The following is a 20,554-nucleotide window of genomic DNA, read 5'->3' as shown; positions in this document are numbered from 1 at the left end:
ATTGCATTGAACGATCTCAAAGTCCTAGGTCAGCAACTGCCTGCAGAAGACCAACGTGCATGCCATTTTAGTGGTTCAATTCCCGCATGAAATATCCAGAACCGAACGTATTGGAGACTGCAATCTTGCAGCTAGCTGGGGCCGAGCCGGAGGAAGAGAGACGGACGTCGACTGGTCTTTGCCTTTTTGGGCGAGCGTGGAGTGGGCAGCTGTCGAGCGACCAGCTAGCCGCGGTCGTGGAGTCAGAGGCCAGCGCCAGACAGTTGCGCCGAGTCGCTCCAGCTGGTCGGACGCAAGCGCGCCGCGGAGTGTAGTGCTATACGGAATACGGCGACTGCCACCTTCTCATTAGATGTGAGTCCTAATGCCCTAAGATGGATGCGGTATTGTGTAGTGATCTAGTTAATCTGCCCATTGTCCCTGACTTGCTCTAAGTTTTAAGTCGAGAGAAAAATGATCACACTGACAACCGATAGTGGAAAATGTTTATAACCTTTTCTGATCGCCCAGGCTATCTTTATGCGTTTTTAGGTTAAACCTTTCCTGGGACACAACCCCGAGGCTTACGTATTGTTACTGAAATAAATCTCACTGTGCCTGAAAGTATCGTATCACCTAATATAAATTTAGTCAAATTTAACTTACGGATAATTAATAAAATTTAAAACAATTAAAATTATTTTATGACCGATATATCCGATCAAAGAAAATCTTAATACATTCACATATTTTCAAGTGATCACTAATTAATCTTTGACAATGCTTCTATCTTTTTACCTGGAAAATTATTAAATTGTTTACTTTACTGTGTGAACAGCGGTAACAATGGTCGAAATTAGTTCAATTTATGGTAGGGTTTATAATTTAATTAAATTTAATTAAATCCAAGAAATCAATAAATGAAGCTTCCTTCTAACAAGCGTTAAAGTCTCTCTGAATTACAGACAGTATTAATAAAATAGGTTTATTGTTAAGATCAATGTAAACAATACATTTTAAGGCAATTTACAATTTTACATAATAGTGTTTTTATAGAATCTTTACATATAACACAAAATAATAACGGAGTTTAAAATAACAGACGTCCTATTAGTTATTAAATATTTGTTTAACCTATGGTTTGAAGTAGTTCCATTCAAATAACATCATAAAATGCTATACTTATGTAAATATTTTTACAAATAGACTTTCATAGAAATTTCAATGGGACAGAGGAAATTGAACTAATTGAATGTACTAATGCAAAATTAATAGTAATTTGCTTTAAATTTGTATCTATGTGAAAAGTATTGCATTTTATGTATGCTATGTAATCAAACCGCCCAGAGTATTTTCAGACACATTTTAAAGTTTTAATCGAGTTAAATACTATACGTACCACGATATCTATCTTACACTTATATCAGATATGGTACCAAAAAATGTATAAGAAGTTTTGTATACAAATATTAGGCACTTAATGGCCAAAAATATAATTGGTAAAAAAGATCAAGACCGCCTCAACAATATATTTGCAATATTTAATAATGAAACAGCTCCTCAGCGTTGCGTTCTAGAGAATAATTTAAAACAAATATTTTAAAGAATGGAGGCTTTTGATATGAATGAACTAAGAGTGTAAGTGTGAATGAAATGCGTGTTACCTATTATTAAGTTACTGTCTGCCTTTGGGCACCAAGAGATGCCAACACAGTTCGTTATCACTAATCAATCTAGCAAACAAAACAAACAAAATCCACAAACATAGCTATCGAAATTCGTTTAAAGTTTAACTATTGTAAACAAAATGAGTAATAACCTGGTATACTAGCTTTTAATAGCTGCAGTGTTTTCACACTTGTAGGAACTCAGCGCTTATACAATAGTGGTATGTTTCTTCGTAAAGTTAACATTCGTATCTCGATTTGAAGTACTTTGAGTGAATCTGCTATCACTGAATGTAAAGCACGGGCGTTACCTTTCACAGAAAGTATCTGCGCACAGAAGAAGTAACAAAATTGTCCGACTCAACAGTTAGTGTTTAAACTGGTCGTTAACCAGCAGTTTGCGAAACTAATTATTGGTGAATGGATTTTAATGTTAGCTACGATTGGTGAGATAGTCAAACATTACTGTGAAATTGTCTATCAATGATACCTAAATTAAGTTCTACTAGGTTAGTTAATTTTTATATAAATGAAAATATTTTACAATATGTAAACGAATACAAAGATTTAAAAGATGCACTGTAACATTGATGACGTTTAAATAACTTTCTTTAGTTGGCAATAAAGTTGCATTTAACCTTAGTTTCAAAGCTTTCATCTTTTCATTCCTTGGCTCTATCCCAAGAACAATGGTACATCAGTCAATTCCATATTTCCGGACGTGCAATGCTATCGTGACAAGATCATACTTTCAGGTCCACTTCCTCCTTCACTATTCCGATAGCACTACCATTTCCCATTCCTGTAGACCTTGTAACCTAGATATGTTCCATGTAGAACTGGACAAGAAACTGTAATGCTTATGCGACAGGTTTCTCAATACTTGTGCTCTATATGAATATGGCTCATTCACTCAACCGAAATGCAGAAATGATTACGTCAATAAAATATGCTATTATAAAATATGATTTATAATTTTTGAACTCCACTGATTTTGGATGTTCATGGGAAATTCGCCACCTTCTTGAACTTACAAGGCCACGAATCAAGAGGGCCTAGCTCTGCTTATAACGATCCTGGAGAAGCCTATTCATCTGGAAGCCTATTCTTCTGGAAGCCTGTCGGTTCCAAAGGACCAAACCGTATTTGAAAAGGTCTGCGATTATGAAACGTAAGTTTTGATCATTAAATCGTGATCATGATATGACGTGGCCTCATTATCCTGACAGATACAGCTCTCTGGTGAACAGTGAGTGTTCAATGGCCGTGCTCAACGATATGTTCACGACACCCACTCCACTATGAGTGTTCTATATTACGTACACAACATGACATTCGGTTCCCGGAGGCTGTTGCAGACCAAGGTCTGTTTAGTGGGTGTGTTTGGCTTTCACAACACTGTCTCTGCCACTTCTATCTGGACACCCTGGGTCGATCTGCAGTCTTTGAATCAAATATCGAGAGAGCAAAGATTGTGGACCTTTGTGGGTAAATGCATACAGATCGAATTATGGAGCCTTCAAAGGACTATAAAATAAGGTCAGGGCTCTTGGTAATCAGTGTTCAACAATTTATGCAAAAAAGAAGTTGGAAAAGAATTTGAACTTATCGTACTGAAATGTAGAAGTTAACTGATGCTTGGACAAGCTAAAACGATGGATTATGTAAGGATGAAGGTGACATCATTCGAAGTCAAGGACGTCCAATAAGTTCAAAGGTTTTAATCCATTTCTGTAATGACCTCTCTGATCATAATATAGCTTTTCTTCATTTTCCATTGCTTTCGCCTCTTTTCAATCTTTCAAAATGTAAGATAATGTTAAAAATACTGAACTTATGTAACTTAGTTGTTTATTAGTTGACACGAAGTAATGTATTCAATATCACGTTAAGTTGCATTGCCAAAGTCCTTCATCTTATTGATGGAATATGGATTGCGTACACTTCACAAATCTGACTTTCTTAACATAGCCTGTGTTGTAGTGGTAAAATATTTTATGATATATGCCTTTACGTTGACTTTTACTTTGGACTATAAGCCTAAACCTTATAAAACGTTTGCTGCTGTAAAACTTAGTTTTTATAAACATCTTAACGAAGAGAATTGTTTTAGTTCTAAACCAGTTTTACAGAAAAGTTGCTAAACCTCTGCAGTTTGTCAGAAATTAGAGTTTTTGTCTAAGATGTGATGTATATCTCAGTTACATCAAATATACAACAACGTCTTTAGAGTTGTTCCGTTTCAGCCATAATTTATTTGTTAACTAGCAGTTACCCGCGGCTTTGCACGAGATTTCGTAGGTTTGCACGTGTATGAAGCATTTGTGGTTCGAATGAATTATATTTACGATGCCAGTGTTGAGTTTGCCTTGTTGCCACGGTCAAGAAAATCGATCAAGAAGTGCATAATTTATGGCTGTTGTAGTAACTTTGTCTTTGATATCTGCATTACAGTATTTACCAAACACTGCATACTTAATATTTACTAAAATGTAAAGGTGAAAGAACGTTTTTAAAACTTTTGATTTTTTATTTGGATATTTTCTTACTCTGTGCTCAACAGCGGTTTGAATAAAAGTTTGAATAGAAGTGCTGTTACTATCAAGCTTACTCTATGATTTCACAGTATAAATCTAAAGAAATTAAAAATAGTGGTTAAATTACAATTAAATTGATTAAATTAAAAACGTGTGGTTGTGTTATCGTAAAACAATCTTTATATAGAACAATTGGTTATTCAACATGTTATTTCAATGAATAACATTTGTTTGATGTAATGCAACTTTAGAGGCCAAGGTGGGATTTTCACAACCTTAGAGACCACTAGGGCGTAGCCCGGAGGGATTTACAAATTAGGAATATGCCTATATATTACCAAGGATCCTAAGAATGTCCATGTAAAACTTCAGTACAATCGGTTGAATAGTTAACGCGCGAAAGCGTAACAAACAAACTCACTTTCGCATTCATAATATTATAGGATAGTTAGGATGGAATAGCTATTCACAGTACACATCAGACACTTCTGGTTGTTTTATTCAGCAAAGATAATTTGAGTCATGTGTGCGATGCATTATCATTTGTAAAAAATACAAAATATACAAAAACATTAAAATCAAGCAGAACTGCGAGGGCATTGTGGTACTAAAAATGTGAGTATTCGGTCAAAGAATTCGTAACTAAAAGTATAAAATGTATTACATAAAATAGGAGAAATGAAAATAACAAAATGGTACAGATACAATAAGCTAGTTTGAGAATTTGACAGGAAATAATAAATTAATAGAGTTTATCAGACAAAAGATCAGTTTTTAAAAATGACTCGATACGAAAATTCTCGGATGGACGAAATCAAACGGGTTCAAACCTGCATACATTCTGTTTAAGGTTATCAGTGTTGTAGTTCAGTGTAGTCCACCAGAGTTCGCTAGTGGCACAGCCATACGTTTACGAGGTCCTAGATGTGTGGTCAAGACAATTATCACCGTGTACAAGCTTTCACCGACCTAATGGGAAGGAGCTATCTGTCCGTAGTTGTTATGTTCTCCTTTGTACAGGTTCGGAAGAGAGGTGCTGGAAGAGGATTCGAAACTTTCAGAGACGATGGCAAAATTATAGTTAGTCAGTTTAGCCGTAGGCAAGCTGGTTTCTTCGAAATTTTCTGAATCACTTTCTATCAAGAGTGTCTATTTTTTTCCACGTTTTGCTTTTCTATTTCAGAATGATTCAGAATAGCTAATCTGAAGCATCATTTTTAAATTAGTGGAGCTAAAGTTTGTTCAAATAGGCTTTTAAGATGTATGGCAGACATTTATGAATAGTGTATGGGGTTATCTCCTAACATTCATCTTTCTACAAGACGAGTTTATGATTCTTAATAACTGAATTTTCGAATGATTTTTTTTAGAAATTAGTTAATTTTGCTAATCAAATATTTTTACATTCAATTCGTGTTACATACTAGTATTCACCACGGGGAGTAAATATTGGGGGTTTTTAAATCTTGAATATAGCATTTCTCAAATTGATTTGGTACTCAGAGATAAGCTAGATCTCAATATTTTGGTAATGACTGATCCATTTTAACAGAATTATTGCATCAACTAGCAGTAACCCTCGGCTTCGCACGCAATTTCGCAGACTTTTGCACGTGTCTGAGCAATTCTTTTTCCAGTGAATTACATTTCCGACGCCATGTTGAGTTAATCTTGTTGCCACGATTAAAGACATTCTGTCAAAAAGTGTATATTTATGGCTATTGTAATTTACTCCGGTCTTAGTATTTATTTTCCATAGTTGATTCTACCATGATTCCTATTCGAGAAAATGTATACATAAACAGGCCCGAGAAACCTTCTTCTATGAAAAAACAACTAAGATAGTTTTATAACAGTTTTAAGTTATAGTAAAAGTTAAGTAGTAACTTTGTCTTAGTAACTTATCTGCATTACAGTAACCAAGCACTGCAAATCTTAATATTTTCTAAAGAATGTTTTAAGTAACACTTTAAATTTTTTTATCTGGATACTCTATCACTCTGTGCTAACAGCGGCTGCAGAAAAGGTTGAAATAAGTGTTGTTTCTATCAAGCTTACTCTATGCTTTACCTAGAGTAAACACTATAAACGTAAACAAATTGAAATAGTGGTTAAATTATTAAACATCTGGTTGTGCTGTCATAAAACAACGTTTACACAGAACTTTAACATTAATAATAATGGCTTGCTGTAACGTAACTTGAGAGACCAAGATGAGAGTTTTCGTAACTTTAGCTCCCAGTGCGACGTAGCTCGGAGGGATTTCCGAATGAAGAATAACCGCGTGTTAACCAGTGACTCTAAGAATGCCCATGTTTAATTTCTTTATAATCGGTTGAATAGCTTGCTCGCGAAAGCGTAGCAAATAAACAAACTCACTTTCGCATTCATACTATTAGTTAAGATAACTAACTTCGTAATATCACTTAGTTCCAATTGGAAATACAATTACGATTATTGCTTATGAGCTGTTTATTTCAACTGAACTGGTTCTAAATTCAATAAAATAACCATCAGAATTGATACAAGGAACTGTTCTAATATTGAAATAATGATTTTTAGAACCAGAAAAGAAGTTCTTGGTGTACTTTTGTATTTATTACATGATACAAACCAGAGACTCGTTTTTTTTAACGATCCGAAAGTGCCTTTTTAAACCCGCATAGTTGTCCTCTACTCTAGTCATAGAGACTTTAGACTTGGTATACATTCCTCTTTGTCTAAAGAAACCCTGTTGGTTTTCGGGTCAAAGGGCAGTTAGTATGTTTGTCTATCTGTTCCTCTGGGTGGCAACCCTTTGTATAAGTATCCAAGAGACTTGCAACTTAATGTATAGGTTCCTCTTAAACAAGTGAAGAACTTAAGGTCAAATAGATGTATGTTCGTTTGTGTAATAATTTCGGTTACATCTCATCGGATCTGCAGAGAATTCAATCATGACAACCTTTGAATTACATCAGTTCCCGAGAACTTGAAAGAAACAAGAAAGGGTTTTATTGAGGCAAATGGGTTTTAAAGACAGGTCACTCGTTGAGTGACCGAGTTCCTGTTGAGTGCGATGATCTCGCTCTCGTCGGCCGGATGACTGCAATTTCAGGGGGCAACGCTCCGCAGTCACACCTGCCTCCTTATCTCATCTCATCGCCCATCAAACTTGTCCTGGCCCCAAATTATCCAGATGCCAATTGTCCGGATTGGAAACGGTTTAAATCCCGCCCTCGAGGACTACTTCTGGTGGGTATCCTCCACCGAGGAACGCTCCTCGACTTTGGTAAGCTCCAGTTATGAAGATGTCTTGTAAGGTATTTCACTTCGGGCTTTAAACATTCTGAACACTTTTTCAATGTATTGTTTCAGTTTCAGCCAACGCTCGAAAATGTTTACTTTGAAAGACATGAGAACTTTTGAATTCCGTATAAAAGTGACACGTCTGATTCTAACATTATTCCAAACTAAAAAAAAACTCGAGTTCGAAGTAAGAACTGTAGCTTGTATGAATGAATAGGCCTACGTCTTAAATTTTAATACACGTTTAGATGGATGAGTCCTATGGCTATAAGTTAGCACCATCAATCTAAACCGACCGTCTAACCGGACATGAACCAGGGACATAATCTTGTGTCTTCTCAGAAAAAGGAAAGGACATCAATATAAAACCCATACAAACGGTGCAAATCTAAAGACAAAGAGCATCAAACAGGTTTTACTAGTGAAGCAGTCTTATCTAACTTAATTTTTGTATATAATTTGTAACCACAACATTAGAAATGTTGCGACTGTCTTCTCAGGTTTATATTCAGTCAGCTTCTTCTAAAATCAAACTGTAGTCACAAAAGTGGTTATTTAATTTATGGATTAATAAATCTCAACATCATGAGTGATTGTATTCTATTTGATGAAACATTTACACAGGTTAGAGGTTAGAGGCCCTTGAGGACTAGTCAGAAAGATAAAGGCTAAAAAAGGGAGTCTCTCCAAGAAAAGAATTAAACCTTCAATAGTAATTCTATTTTGTCAGTTTTAAATATATCTAAATGTTCAAATGACCTTCAGACACTCCAAGAGCTGCCCTGGAACGACTATGGTAATTGCGGATGTTTTGTACCGTTGCCACAATGGCAGTAACCACTCACGCCTCGACTCCGGTACCAGTCGTGTCTGTACTCCTGTCACGTACTTCTCCAGCATTGAGCTTGCCTGCCATCGACTCTTCCCATCTATTGATCTCTTGTCCAGCCGTCTCGGGTCTTTCAGCTGGAGGCATTCAGTGTTACCAATGGAGACTCTACCAGCTCTCCTTCGCTGCCTCAGGCGGGTGGACACAGCGGATGTTTTGTACCGTTGCCACAATGGCAACGCCTCGACTCCGATACCAGTCAAAACTATTTTTTTATAATCGTGACTATTGCATCAAAGATATTCGAATGCTCTCATGAAAATTACGCTTTACAAAACTTGCCAAACCGAGATTTGAGTAAATGAAATAAAGTTTTTGTTGGAAATTCGAGTATTTTAGGATAGTCATACCAAAGACTGCAAAAGAAAAAAGAAGTACAATTTTTAGATCAATTCGTGAGGAATTGCGCACGTTTAAAGTAGGAAATTTATAAATTTTGGAGTAAGCTCAAGCAAGCATAGCTGTAGGTAAAAAATTATATTTTTATATTATGTACATAGTTACATTTTTAAGACTCTTGTTTTGTATAAAAGTGGAACAATGTCGATTGAAAACACTTAATTTATTAAGTGATATTTAATTAAACAATAGCCTAATTAAGTAATAAGTGATGAAAATGTTCATTTCCTGGAGCTATCACACATTCACATACTATACACATGATATTTTCGAATATATCAAAATAGTTGATAAAAGTAATGAAATAATAAAAAATTACCAAAAACTTCACTTTTTTATTTTTAACCATTTTATTTCGCTCTGACTACAAAATTTCCTACATTTTACACTTTAAATGCTTGTTCATTTTAGAGTTATCAAATAAAATACAAATTGCCTCCAGGGAAGCTATCTCAAAACGACTATGAATATAAAATTTTAAAACATTGTCAACCAAAAGCACATTGGACCATCTTTTGTGCGGTCCTTTCAATCGTGTTTATGGAGACACCTGAGCAAAAATCACTCAATATCTGACACGCTAATAACAAAACTATAACCAGTCTCGCAACACTTCCTTCGTGGCGCCTTCTGGCCTCCATTACCGCATTAAAGGCCAATTTGAAGTCACCTTGTATCACGTTCCTGCGATCCTGATCCAGAACCGGCGCGGCGGTAGTTTGTAGCGCTGTTTTTTTTTGTTTTTATTGTTTTTTTTACTTTAATCGGTCTGCAACTTGTCATATAGCTGTCAATACTGTTGATACCAGTTCAAAAGCATCGTCAAAAACATAATATTTTACCGAAATAATACATATGAATAATAATATCACTCTTATGGGTTCTGGGATGGTTCTCTCATTTATGGACCTCTATTCATCGTAATGAATTGATGAATACAAATTTTCTTGAAGCATAGGTTTATTCGCAGTTTTGAGTTTGCATAAGACAATTTATAGACCAAAATTACTAAATTCATAGACAGTATATATTCCGACAAAGAGAGGGCATGGTAAAGGTCAGAGTATGACTCAGTTCGGTCGAATTGTTCGCCTTTATGAATCAAGATATCGCTAGTGTTGACTAAAGCGTGTTACGGTTACGCTGCAATTTAAACAGTAATGGTTCTCCTTTTACTCCGCTAGAATGCGCTAGCCAAAATCCGGATACCACACCGTGTCGTCTATAATAATTATGTGCGAAGTATTTTTATAGTCTATGCTAGAATTTTAGAGGTAATACTTTGAACCTGGTTGACGTAGGAGCTATCATATCTGACGCGGATGCAAATAAACATATAGTGTGAGGTATTTAGACGTATTTGCTACGAAAAGGTAAATTGGATCTTTTTATCGCCACTTTTCCAGATCAATCATTGTTTATTGGTATATTTTTAGTAACTAGAACTACTATATTTGTTAATCCCAAGTACAACAACTTAATATTCTACTACAAGTTTCAAGTGCAAAAGGTATTAATCAAATAACAAGTTTGGGTGAATTTAACACCGGATAACTCTAATTCCTGGTGGAATTCCTGTATTACGTGGAGATGTATTTTTAAAGCAGAAAGTAGTGATGAAATTACACACCTGGATTACACACACTTGTGGGTTTCTAGAGTGCTACACCCATTTGTGGCAAATTACCTATGTTGACTGAAGAATTATGAAAATATCAAATGCCTTGCAAAAACAATTTACTACCATTACATGAAGTTACTACCAGAGTCTTCCAATCAAGATTATAAATCACCCTTTCCATCTACTCCGTCAAGTCAAGAGCTGTTTGATTCTTTACCAGTAGATATGGTTCACAGTACTGGAGATCAATGCCATTCCTCACTGTTGGGAATCAGAAGTCTCCCACCCAACAAAGGGAGTCCATCGTCTGTAATGATCCACGGCCAGTTCAAAGACCCGAGGTCCATCAGCAGCAGAACGGTCGGCGAAAGTGTCTCCAACGGCGGCAATCATCTGCGGCCGAAGAAAGTGATTATTTATCAGACCAATTCACCACAGACTCGGCAGGCTCGGCGGTGTCGATTTCCGCTTTCCAGTTATCGGTGATGCAGTCGCAGGCATCCAGCCGTGTATGGTGACTCAACTTTCTTCCCCCGATGGTGAATCTCTCCTGCTCCGTGAAAGCAGATGGTTTGGGCCGATGTCATCTTTGTCAAAACTGGCAGGTTTCTCCAACCGGAGTCTTTGTCTTGAAAGAGGCAAAGTTCAAGGTCAAACGCCTAGTAAAAAGTCGAGATAAAGTCTGAAGTCCGGAGTTGTTCCTCCTTTTCTCTCTCCGAAGGATGCCCTTACGTCTTTGTTAATGCAGAACACCTTTGATAACAGATATCCACTAAGTTTTGTATGATGAGGATATTAAGATTTTCCTCTGATTCCAATTATTGGTCGATACTAACGCAGTCTGTGTTCATTTTACTGCAAAAACAGCCAAACTTCCTTCTGTACCATGTTCTTTCTATATAAGAATATACACTCAATCAAATTCTAATAGTTAATCTTCTTGATGTAATTCAAAATTAAAATTAAATCTGTGCTTTAAGAAACATAATTACTTTTCAATCCATCACAATGAGCATTTGTCATTACTGTTTGTATGATCTAGAGAATGTAGCAATCCCAAGATCCAAACAGTTAAAGTAAACAACGTTTATGATGTATGATGTTCAAAGTATTACGTATATTTGACTGTGTTGATACCACACATGAACTCTTATCTTAAAACGACTTGAAATTTATGGACATTCGGTAAGGAAATCCCAATGTATAGTCACATTCCGGAAGTTCCATGAGTAATGCTTTAGCCATAGGTGAGTTATCAAGTAGTCGCGGCTTTGCTGCTGGAGATTAGTATTAGAAAGATACATCATACTATCTGGCATATCCACATGACACTTATATGAATATACTACCAGGATGTTAGCTGTGGTTTTTATGCCATCTTAATAGATTAATTATGAGCACATGGGAAGGTCGAAGAGTACGGTACAAATTATAATGGGATACATTAAAGACATAGATTTTTAATGCAGAAAGTAGTGATCAAATAACACACATAGATTCGCACATTTTGAGGGTTTCTAGAGCGTTATTCAGATGTATGTGGCAAATTACCTATGTTGAATGTAGAATAATTGTGGAAAAATCAAATGCCTTACAAAAACAATTTAGCCATTTGGAGTGGACGTAGGAAAACTACTAAAACATCTAATTTAATAAAGAGAGAAATCTATCAATGAGATTATTAAGATTAATAAACCAACACAGAGATGAGTGATTTAAGATCTATTGCAAATGAAAGTTTCCAGAGCCAGTTACCATATCGAAACTCTTCTAGGGGCTGATTTGGCCTAATAAATCATGAACATGCCAGTAGCTTGACGAAGTTAAAAATCTTCCTCTGCATCACAATGATAGGGAACGTCTGGATATTGCCTCCACATTTTTGAACAAATATCTAAACTGGCGGTGTTTCAGGATGTTAGACCTAATAATTCAATGTCTTAAAAATTACCTGATCTAAAGACAAATGTAGTTTTTTACATCAGGATATAGTTTACATATTTTCATTTACCTACGAAACGTTTTCCGCCCCATTGCTTTGTCGAGCAATGCGATCATAGCAATCTCTAAATCATTATTTTCACCTCTCTTAAAAAGAACCTGAGCTGAGTCAGACTCACCGTTACTCATACACAGTTCTTAGATACCACTCAAATATCTTTCAGGCATCTTCAAACTGGCGGCCACTGTCAATCAGGTCCTATAACTTCTGTTCGGCGTACAACCATATCGGGTAAAAGCTGAGTCAATGAAATATTTGCTGGTTTATAACGCATAAACGGTCCTTTAAATACAAGTTTTTACGAACTCGCCGTAAGAAAAAGGCTCGCCTGCCTTAACCAGCGTGCACCACATTTTGAAAGTTGCTCGAACAGCAGCCTTGCTCTGATGTTTACTTTTAGTCATGATGTCACGTTGATTTTTTGCTCGGGACTGACCTGTAATTGGAACCAATTTGCTTTAACAATGATCTTTCTGCGATTATTGTACGATTTAAAACATAAATATTTTTTGCTATAAAACAAACACAAAATTATGTTATTTTCGACTGCAAACTACTCGATAGTCCACTTATTACGTGACCCTATCAAAGTTTCTCATTTTGGAAAAACATACTGAACTGAGCGTTAAAATTCAAACTACTAGCTAAAGAAGCATTTAGTGTCGTTGATACTGATTTTGTTAGTGGACGTGAGAAAGTTAAGCTAGCTTAGGCTATTGAAGTTTTTTGGCACCAATAGTTAATCATAATACAGCACAAGCCTCCTAGCTCAACCAAGACTACCTTACGAGCAAGATGCGTTGTTCAGTGATGCTTGTAATATGGAGAGGTCTGTAATCGGTTAAACCACGAGGGGAATAGGCTATTTCTGGAAGGTTGTGGGGGGGGGGACAAGAAGCAGCCTGTCAACCCTCCCTTCTCCAGGCTTCATACTATCTGGTGCGGTCTGTACAAGGAACATTCGGCGCGTGCGTTGCGACATTTGACGAATTTGTCATCTAACCTAGCGTTCCGATAGACTATTATAACGGATGTCCCGTAACTCTCTGGACAAAGGTGTACCACGTTATTGCTCAGGTCAAGACAAACACATTTCACCATATATGAACATGGGTCTCAAACGCTTAGTTTCCTATCTGTCTGTCTGTACGTGTTTTTTTATTAAAAAATTAATATCTTAAAAAGCAATAAATTATACCAAATTTGCCTAAAATGTTTATGATAACAAGGCCAGGTAATTAACAAAATATCATCAAATTATCTTTAGTATTTTAAAAGTGGCGGCCATACAAACATTTAAACTTTGAATATCTTAAAAACCAGCCGTTTTTCTCAATAACTACAAGTATAACGGGTTTTAGAGGATATCATCACAAATCTAATGACCAAAATTATTTAAATCGATTAATAAATAATTGGTTTAGAGCAAATGTACTGTGACAAGACATGGCCCACATTGAGAGCTGGCGTTTATTCAGTTTTTATATTGCTAGATATATATTGCTGAGAACCTCAATGTGGGGCATATCTTGTCACAGTACATTTGCTCTGTCAGTTATTTATTATTCGATTTAAATAATGTTGGTTTCATTAGATTTGTGATAATATCCTTTTTAATGGTATACCTTTGTCCAGAGACTTACGGGGCACCCTATATATCGTATATAGTATATAATCGATGTGCTACTTTCTTTCCTTTTCTATGTCTAAGACTCCAATACTTCGGCACATCGCGATGAACCAGTAGTGTGGAAAACTGTATTCCAAGAATGCAAGTTTTGAGCACTATACGTATACAACAAATACAATTAGATATTTCATTAAACAGATTAGCTTTAACTCATAGTGTAAGTGGCTTAAATCCCTGACAACACTGAAATAAATCGTCAATTTGCTATCAACAGAAATTAATTTTTGCTAACTGACCGCGAGCCGTAGTTTAGAGACCCCTGCTTTAGAGAATCAGTCGAACTCGCTCATGAAGAAGACTTCTGATCCTTTTGCAAAATCTATTATTTAGATGATGTACAGTCGTAACAGTCCAGGAACCGAGTACTACTTTGTATTGTGTAAGCAAACAATCTGGTTTTAGTCGATAGAGAAAATTCCTTTGAAGTCAACTGCGCTAATTTTGGTAGAAGTCGAAATGAGAGGGTACCAGTAGGGTTAAAAGTATAAAATATAACACACCGTTAGACACCTAAAAATGTCAAACCATCGTCAACTAACCACATACAAACCCGTCAAGTGACTACTTCCAGTTCTTTTACCTCGATGGCTATCGGTGATAGAAATAAACTAATCGAAATGGGAGAATTCAAATTATAATTTTTTTCTCAGATCATTATTTTCAACATTAACCATCAGATAACTAAATACGTGTAAAATTAGCGTCACTGCGGCTAGAAAAAATATAGTCTAAAAAAATTTATATTTCGTATTTTTAACCCTTTCGATACTCTTATTTTGACCACCACCAAAGCTAACGTGGCTCTATTTTCTATTTAGTGCAAATTTATATTTATATTCCAAGAAACACCCAGGTCGTGTGTTTATACAATGTAAATTGCTGTCCGATCCTAGACTGCAAAGGTTGTATCCACGCCAAGGTGAATATGATAGATTTGAAGAGCGAAGCAGTGTCGATGGTGGAGCTGAAGCATGGCGCGTTGCATTGGTCACAGCTAGAGGTCGACGGCCCTGCAGCCTCAGTGCTACCACAACGCTCTTGTCCTGTGCTGCAACAATGGGCTTAATTATCTACATGGGCAACATTACTCTTGATATACATCTCAGTGTCCCCAGATGACAGAGTTGTAGTTCTTCTTGTGCCGGCGGTTTTTGTAGGCCTCAGATCTTGGACGTTAGCCAGGATCAGAGTGACGAACCCGTCGTTTTATTTTCCCCAGGGAATTACGAGTATGCCAACCACTCTGATAGAAGGTGGGATTGCGCCACACCAAGTCTATAGCTATATGAAGGAAACAGAATTTTTCCGGAGATTTCCCATCGTTCTGTGAAACAAAAAATCACTAACACCACATTTCGAGATCTGCAATTTGATGTCTTCTTCTGGTATATAACTAACCTAACACATAATTAAATAATAGTTATTTACCTAAAGAAGAAATCAGATTGCAGATCGCGAAACGTAGTGTTACTAATGTTTTGTTTCACTGAACTATGGCAAATGTTTGGAGAAATCCTGTTTCCTTCACAAAATTCTTCCATCGTCAAAAATAAACTTCAAACAAAGTACATAGCTATATGTTTGTTACTCAGTTGAATTAAAATTTTTGAAGATATGCTATTTTCTCGTTGGCACCATGTTTACCCATAAGACCAATGTAAAAAGACAAATCCCATGGAGTAAAATGTACCAACATTGCACTCTAGATTGTCTGTATAGAAATAAAGCTTCTGCACAGTTTAAATTCTACAGGTCAGGTCGTTCTTGGTGTATCTTGCGGACAAACGGATAGACTGACAAATCCCATGGAGTAAAATGTACCAACATTGCACTCTAGATTGTCTGTATAGAAATAAAGCTTCTGCACAGTTTAAATTCTACAGGTCAGGTCGTTCTTGGTGTATCTTGCGGACAAACGGATAGACTGACAAATCCCATGGAGTAAAATGTACCAACATTGCACTCTAGATTGTCTGTATAGAAATAAAGCTTCTGCACAGTTTTAAATTCTACAGGTCAGGTCGTTCTTGGTGTATCTTGCGGACAAACGGATAGACTGACAAATCCCATGGAGTAAAATGTACCAACATTGCACTCTAGATTGTCTGTATAGAAATAAAGCTTCTGCACAGTTTAAATTCTACAGGTCAGGTCGTTCTTGGTGTATCTTGTAACGGATAGACAGACAAATTACATTTTCCAATCTTTCACGTAATAGGCTTCAGTAGCGCTCAGTAAATAATTATTTACAACTATGCCACATTGTTGGCTAGCCTATGTTTAAAGTTGCAGAAATATCTCGAGTTAGAACATAGGATACCACATTGACTAATTATGGTCAGAAAAAAGACAGATTTTAAGGATTACCTTATTTGATTTCTGAGACCCAAAACCTTTTATTCTAAACGTTTGAGAGAATCCTTCCTGTGGATTTCTGGATTCTCTTTGTAGAATCATCTCGTATTAGAATATATGATCAGTGCTTATTTTAGTGACAATTTCATTAAAATCCACACAATGACGAGACCGGTATCGCGGAAGTTATGTACCACAGAGGAAGTTCTGAAAGTCACGATCACGATCACTGTAATGTCTCTAGCGGTCCAGACTCCAGACGTAACAGGCGGTTCCTGGTGACTTATGCATTGTGGAGATTTGTTCTAGATATGCGATGGTGGGTTGGAGGCTATTGACATTCTTCTCCGCCCCAACTGAGACTGATGGGCATCGAAGTCAGGCGGGCTTGGCTAACGTGTTGATTATCTTTGTTGGATGGATCACGGGAAATATCCGATTACACAGATCGTTCTGTTTGTATATTTCGGTTTTTGAGGAACATTTAAAGTTCCAGAAGAATACTTTTGGATTACTGAATAATTAATGCGAGGAATTCACAACGAAGAACTGATAGGCTCTTCCACCTAGGTGAAACTGTATGATTCTATGATTACCTACTATCCCAAAACCACATATTCATGTAGAATTAGGCATTTGTCTTTCTGCATGGAAATAGCAACATTGAAAAATATTGATGTTCGGTGACGAATTCTTAAACAACCTGATGTCAAAAATGTAGAGGATACCATCTAAAAACACCCCACATTTTACACTGCAGCTATACTGCATGAAAATATATACAAGATCATGGATCAAGGAGGTAGCCAGTATGTTCATATTTTTATCTTAAAGAAGTAAAACAGTAATGGATATGTTTGTCACTTAAAACTTGATGACTCCTTAATGGTTAGAATTATAAAAGTATGGTTTTTTATGAACCGTTGTCTTATTAGGATCCAAAAATGGGATAACACAATATGTTTCTTGGTCAAATAATTTTAAACAAAGTAAAAATAATTAATTCCAGGAAAACTGATGACGACAAGAACTATCAGGAAAAATTGGCTAAAATAAGAAAAAACATCAAATTGTTTAATCAATGTTTATTAAAGAATAAAAAAAGGCTATTTTCAATTGATAACTGTTAAAATTCGTTTAATACCCGTACATGTGCGTTTACATCTGTCTCAAACATTACGCAACATACTTCAATGAATAATGAGTCTTAATAATTTTGTCCTGAGGAACTTTGTTCATAAATTAACGTTCTTGTTATTGTCACTATGTAACGTGTCATATTTAAGTTATAATTCAGCCATTTTCATTGAAAATTTCAAGGTTGTAACTATTTATGAGGTATAACACACATTTTTGAATTAAAACACTAACAGAATGGTTCAAAGACCAAAAATAAGAACATAATTCATATTGTATTACGTTATTATTTCTTTTTAACCCAAAGAACACTTCTAGAAGATTACAAGGATAGTTTCGTAGCATATGTACCAAAACTCTTCTTGCGGAGTGCCGATGACCACACGATCTAATACTTCGGTTTTTGGATCTAAGTTAGGGAAAAAACAGGTTCAAAAATTAGTTTATTAATGATTAGTTCGGCAAGAGAATTCTGGACGTAACATACGCCTTCAGGTTATTCTGACGTTAAAGTCTACATTGCAGCAATATTAAGACTGTTATAGCGTGGAGTGATTCGAATTCAAGTTTGATAGCGAATTTGTGTAATAACTCGATTCGTTACGTATTTTTGGTTGACCCTTAGCCATAGACAGATTGGTTACCTTGCCTCATGTACCAACTCAGCCCTACGGAATATAAGTGTATTATGTATTGGTCAAGGACAAACAGTGACTTTCACTTAGTTTTTATCTATGCTCAAAAATATAGAGAAAAACTAAATAAAATGTTTAACCACAACTGCAGTCTTTAGATCTGACTTGGAGATAGCGTAGGTTCAAATCCTGTCTGTGACCTTTTCAATTTTTGCTAGTCAATCTTGTACTGTATCGACTCTTTCCTTAATCTGTTAGGCAAGATCCTCGCACAAGCCAATGGTCCATGTGAACAGTCATAAGGGTTAAAAGATGATCGATCTCTCAGTACAAAATTAAAATTAAAGGTTAATTAAACCGAATTCGTTGACAGGAATCAAATAACAGAAGGTAAGTAGGAGAGAAGTAAACAATAAACCTACAACACGCCTGCAAGGCTAAGCGTATCGCCCACACGCAGATAAGATTCCGCAAAGAATTGCAATTAAAGATTGTTTCACCACACGACACCTCCGCCCGCCCACGTCTCGTCTCACGTCTAATGGATGTTTCCACGTTCTTAATTGTCTGTTTATTCGATTACTCGGAATGGATGCGTCTTTGGCACTAGAAAATGCTAGTAATTGTTACTCTCGACAGTGATGCTTTAGATAGTTGGTGTGGAACATTCAAAGTAGAGTATTATAAAACATTTCGACAGGTTTATTGCTATAAAGAAGTCCACACCATTATAGTCTGATGACATTTGAGGTGGATCGGTAATTTTTCTTCGCGTAAAACTGACAACACTGTTAGGCGCGGTGAGTAAGGGGGGGGGATTAAAACGTAACAGCCACCATTGGACTATTTTGGTGCTGGCTGCTCTAGACGATGGTGGTATGATGCAATCGAAGTTATTCTTCATGATCTTTAAAATAAATTCCCAGAAGACAGAAAACTACGTACATTTTTATCACTCCACGAGGATTTACAGACATTTCAAGAATGATCTTGTTAATTTATAGCTTAAAAAATCATATCTTTAAGCAAATTATATGTATTTTTTAATGGATAAAAAAAATAAGCAGCAAGTCATTCCCTCCACGTATTTTCAGGTATATAATGTAAATTTTCGTATCCTCATATTCAACTCTTTTTCTTTGGGCCTAAGTATTAAAGCCTAAAATTATTGTTTTAAATTACTCTCAATATAAGTGGAGTGATAAAATTATTTGTGTATATTTCAAAGATGATATCTTAAAGGGCTATGACCAAAATGTTCTTTAAAAACGAAAAAAGATCATTCTAACCGATAGGCTGATGGCACTAACGTAACACCCTCATTACCGGACTGGCCTCCTGCTTGTTGCTGTATAATTGGATGACTAAGTAGTGAGTAACACAGTGACTAAGTTTTGAGAAAGGAAACTCCGCTGGCTTGTTTGAATATTAAATATACACACATCTATATTTTGAGTTAAAAATTATACAGTTACACAGTTTAGTATACTGTATGTATACGACTCACATCATACACACACATAAATAGCCTGTCCTGTGAAATCGATAGATTAATTTCCTGTAGGAAAGACATCGCTCGTTACTTTCATATGGGTAATTCTCAATTTATTTCACGTAAAACTAAGTTGTTTGCTTATACAATACAGCTGGTTCTGATCTCGTGGACTAAGAATGGTTCTTAAACCCCAATTGAAGATCATCTCACCAATCACCAAATTATCTTTAATTAATGACTTACGTTGATGATGGAGATTAGCATGACAGTAATGAATTCGATACCGGAACACGCAACATTAATGCACCATAACATTCAGTCTGAAAAACAAAAGACGAATTTCCATAATTGCTCCACTACGACAACAAATATTGACGTGGCCACATTTACCACGATTTTCGTGCCGTCCTGTAGTGGAAGCCACATTGTTTACCTGCAAACTAGACGTGGGCCCCGCCCTAGCTCCAGCAGCCCACAACTCTAACAGCCTCATTGGTGACATCAGGACTGAGATCATACCGGAGTGTCCTACTCAAGGTGGGCAGTCTGACAGCCCTTGACACTCTGAGACATCCGCGACCAGTTAGATCCGTCAGCCAGGCTCTCTACCTCGACTCCTTCTTGGCTGAAATTTTAACATCACCCTACAAGAATTGGGGAAGGCTTGATCGATCCAAATTCCCTTGGAAAAATAACCATGACCATCTACGAGAAGGTTTTCAATGTGAAGTACAATGTGGAGGCTGCATAGGCGGACAGAAGGAACAGAGGAACGGACTGATTGTGTTGACATTGATTGACATCATCATTAGTTGCACGATCAGCATTGCTAATCGGTTGTGGTTTAGTTTACAATGAAC

General features: G+C 36.3%; 1 protein-coding gene across 5 annotated transcripts in view; it reads left to right on the top strand.

The window, feature by feature from the left end:
* Positions 1-236: 236 nt before the first annotated feature.
* The window catches only part of LOC124367405, a 254,170-nt gene continuing 233,852 nt past the window's right edge, over positions 237-20,554 (top strand). For all 5 annotated transcript variants that reach the window (XM_046824200.1, XM_046824199.1, XM_046824198.1 and 2 more), the window contains exon 1: positions 237-354. The gene's annotated coding sequence lies outside the window, so the exon portion shown is untranslated. The remainder of the gene's footprint in view (positions 355-20,554) is intronic.

Source organism: Homalodisca vitripennis, chromosome 8 (genome assembly GCF_021130785.1).
Source record: "Homalodisca vitripennis isolate AUS2020 chromosome 8, UT_GWSS_2.1, whole genome shotgun sequence".
NCBI classification, from domain to species: Eukaryota; Metazoa; Arthropoda; class Insecta; order Hemiptera; family Cicadellidae; genus Homalodisca; species Homalodisca vitripennis.
The sequence above is the reverse complement of the archived record's forward strand: the minus strand, read 5'-3'. Positions and strand labels throughout refer to the sequence as shown.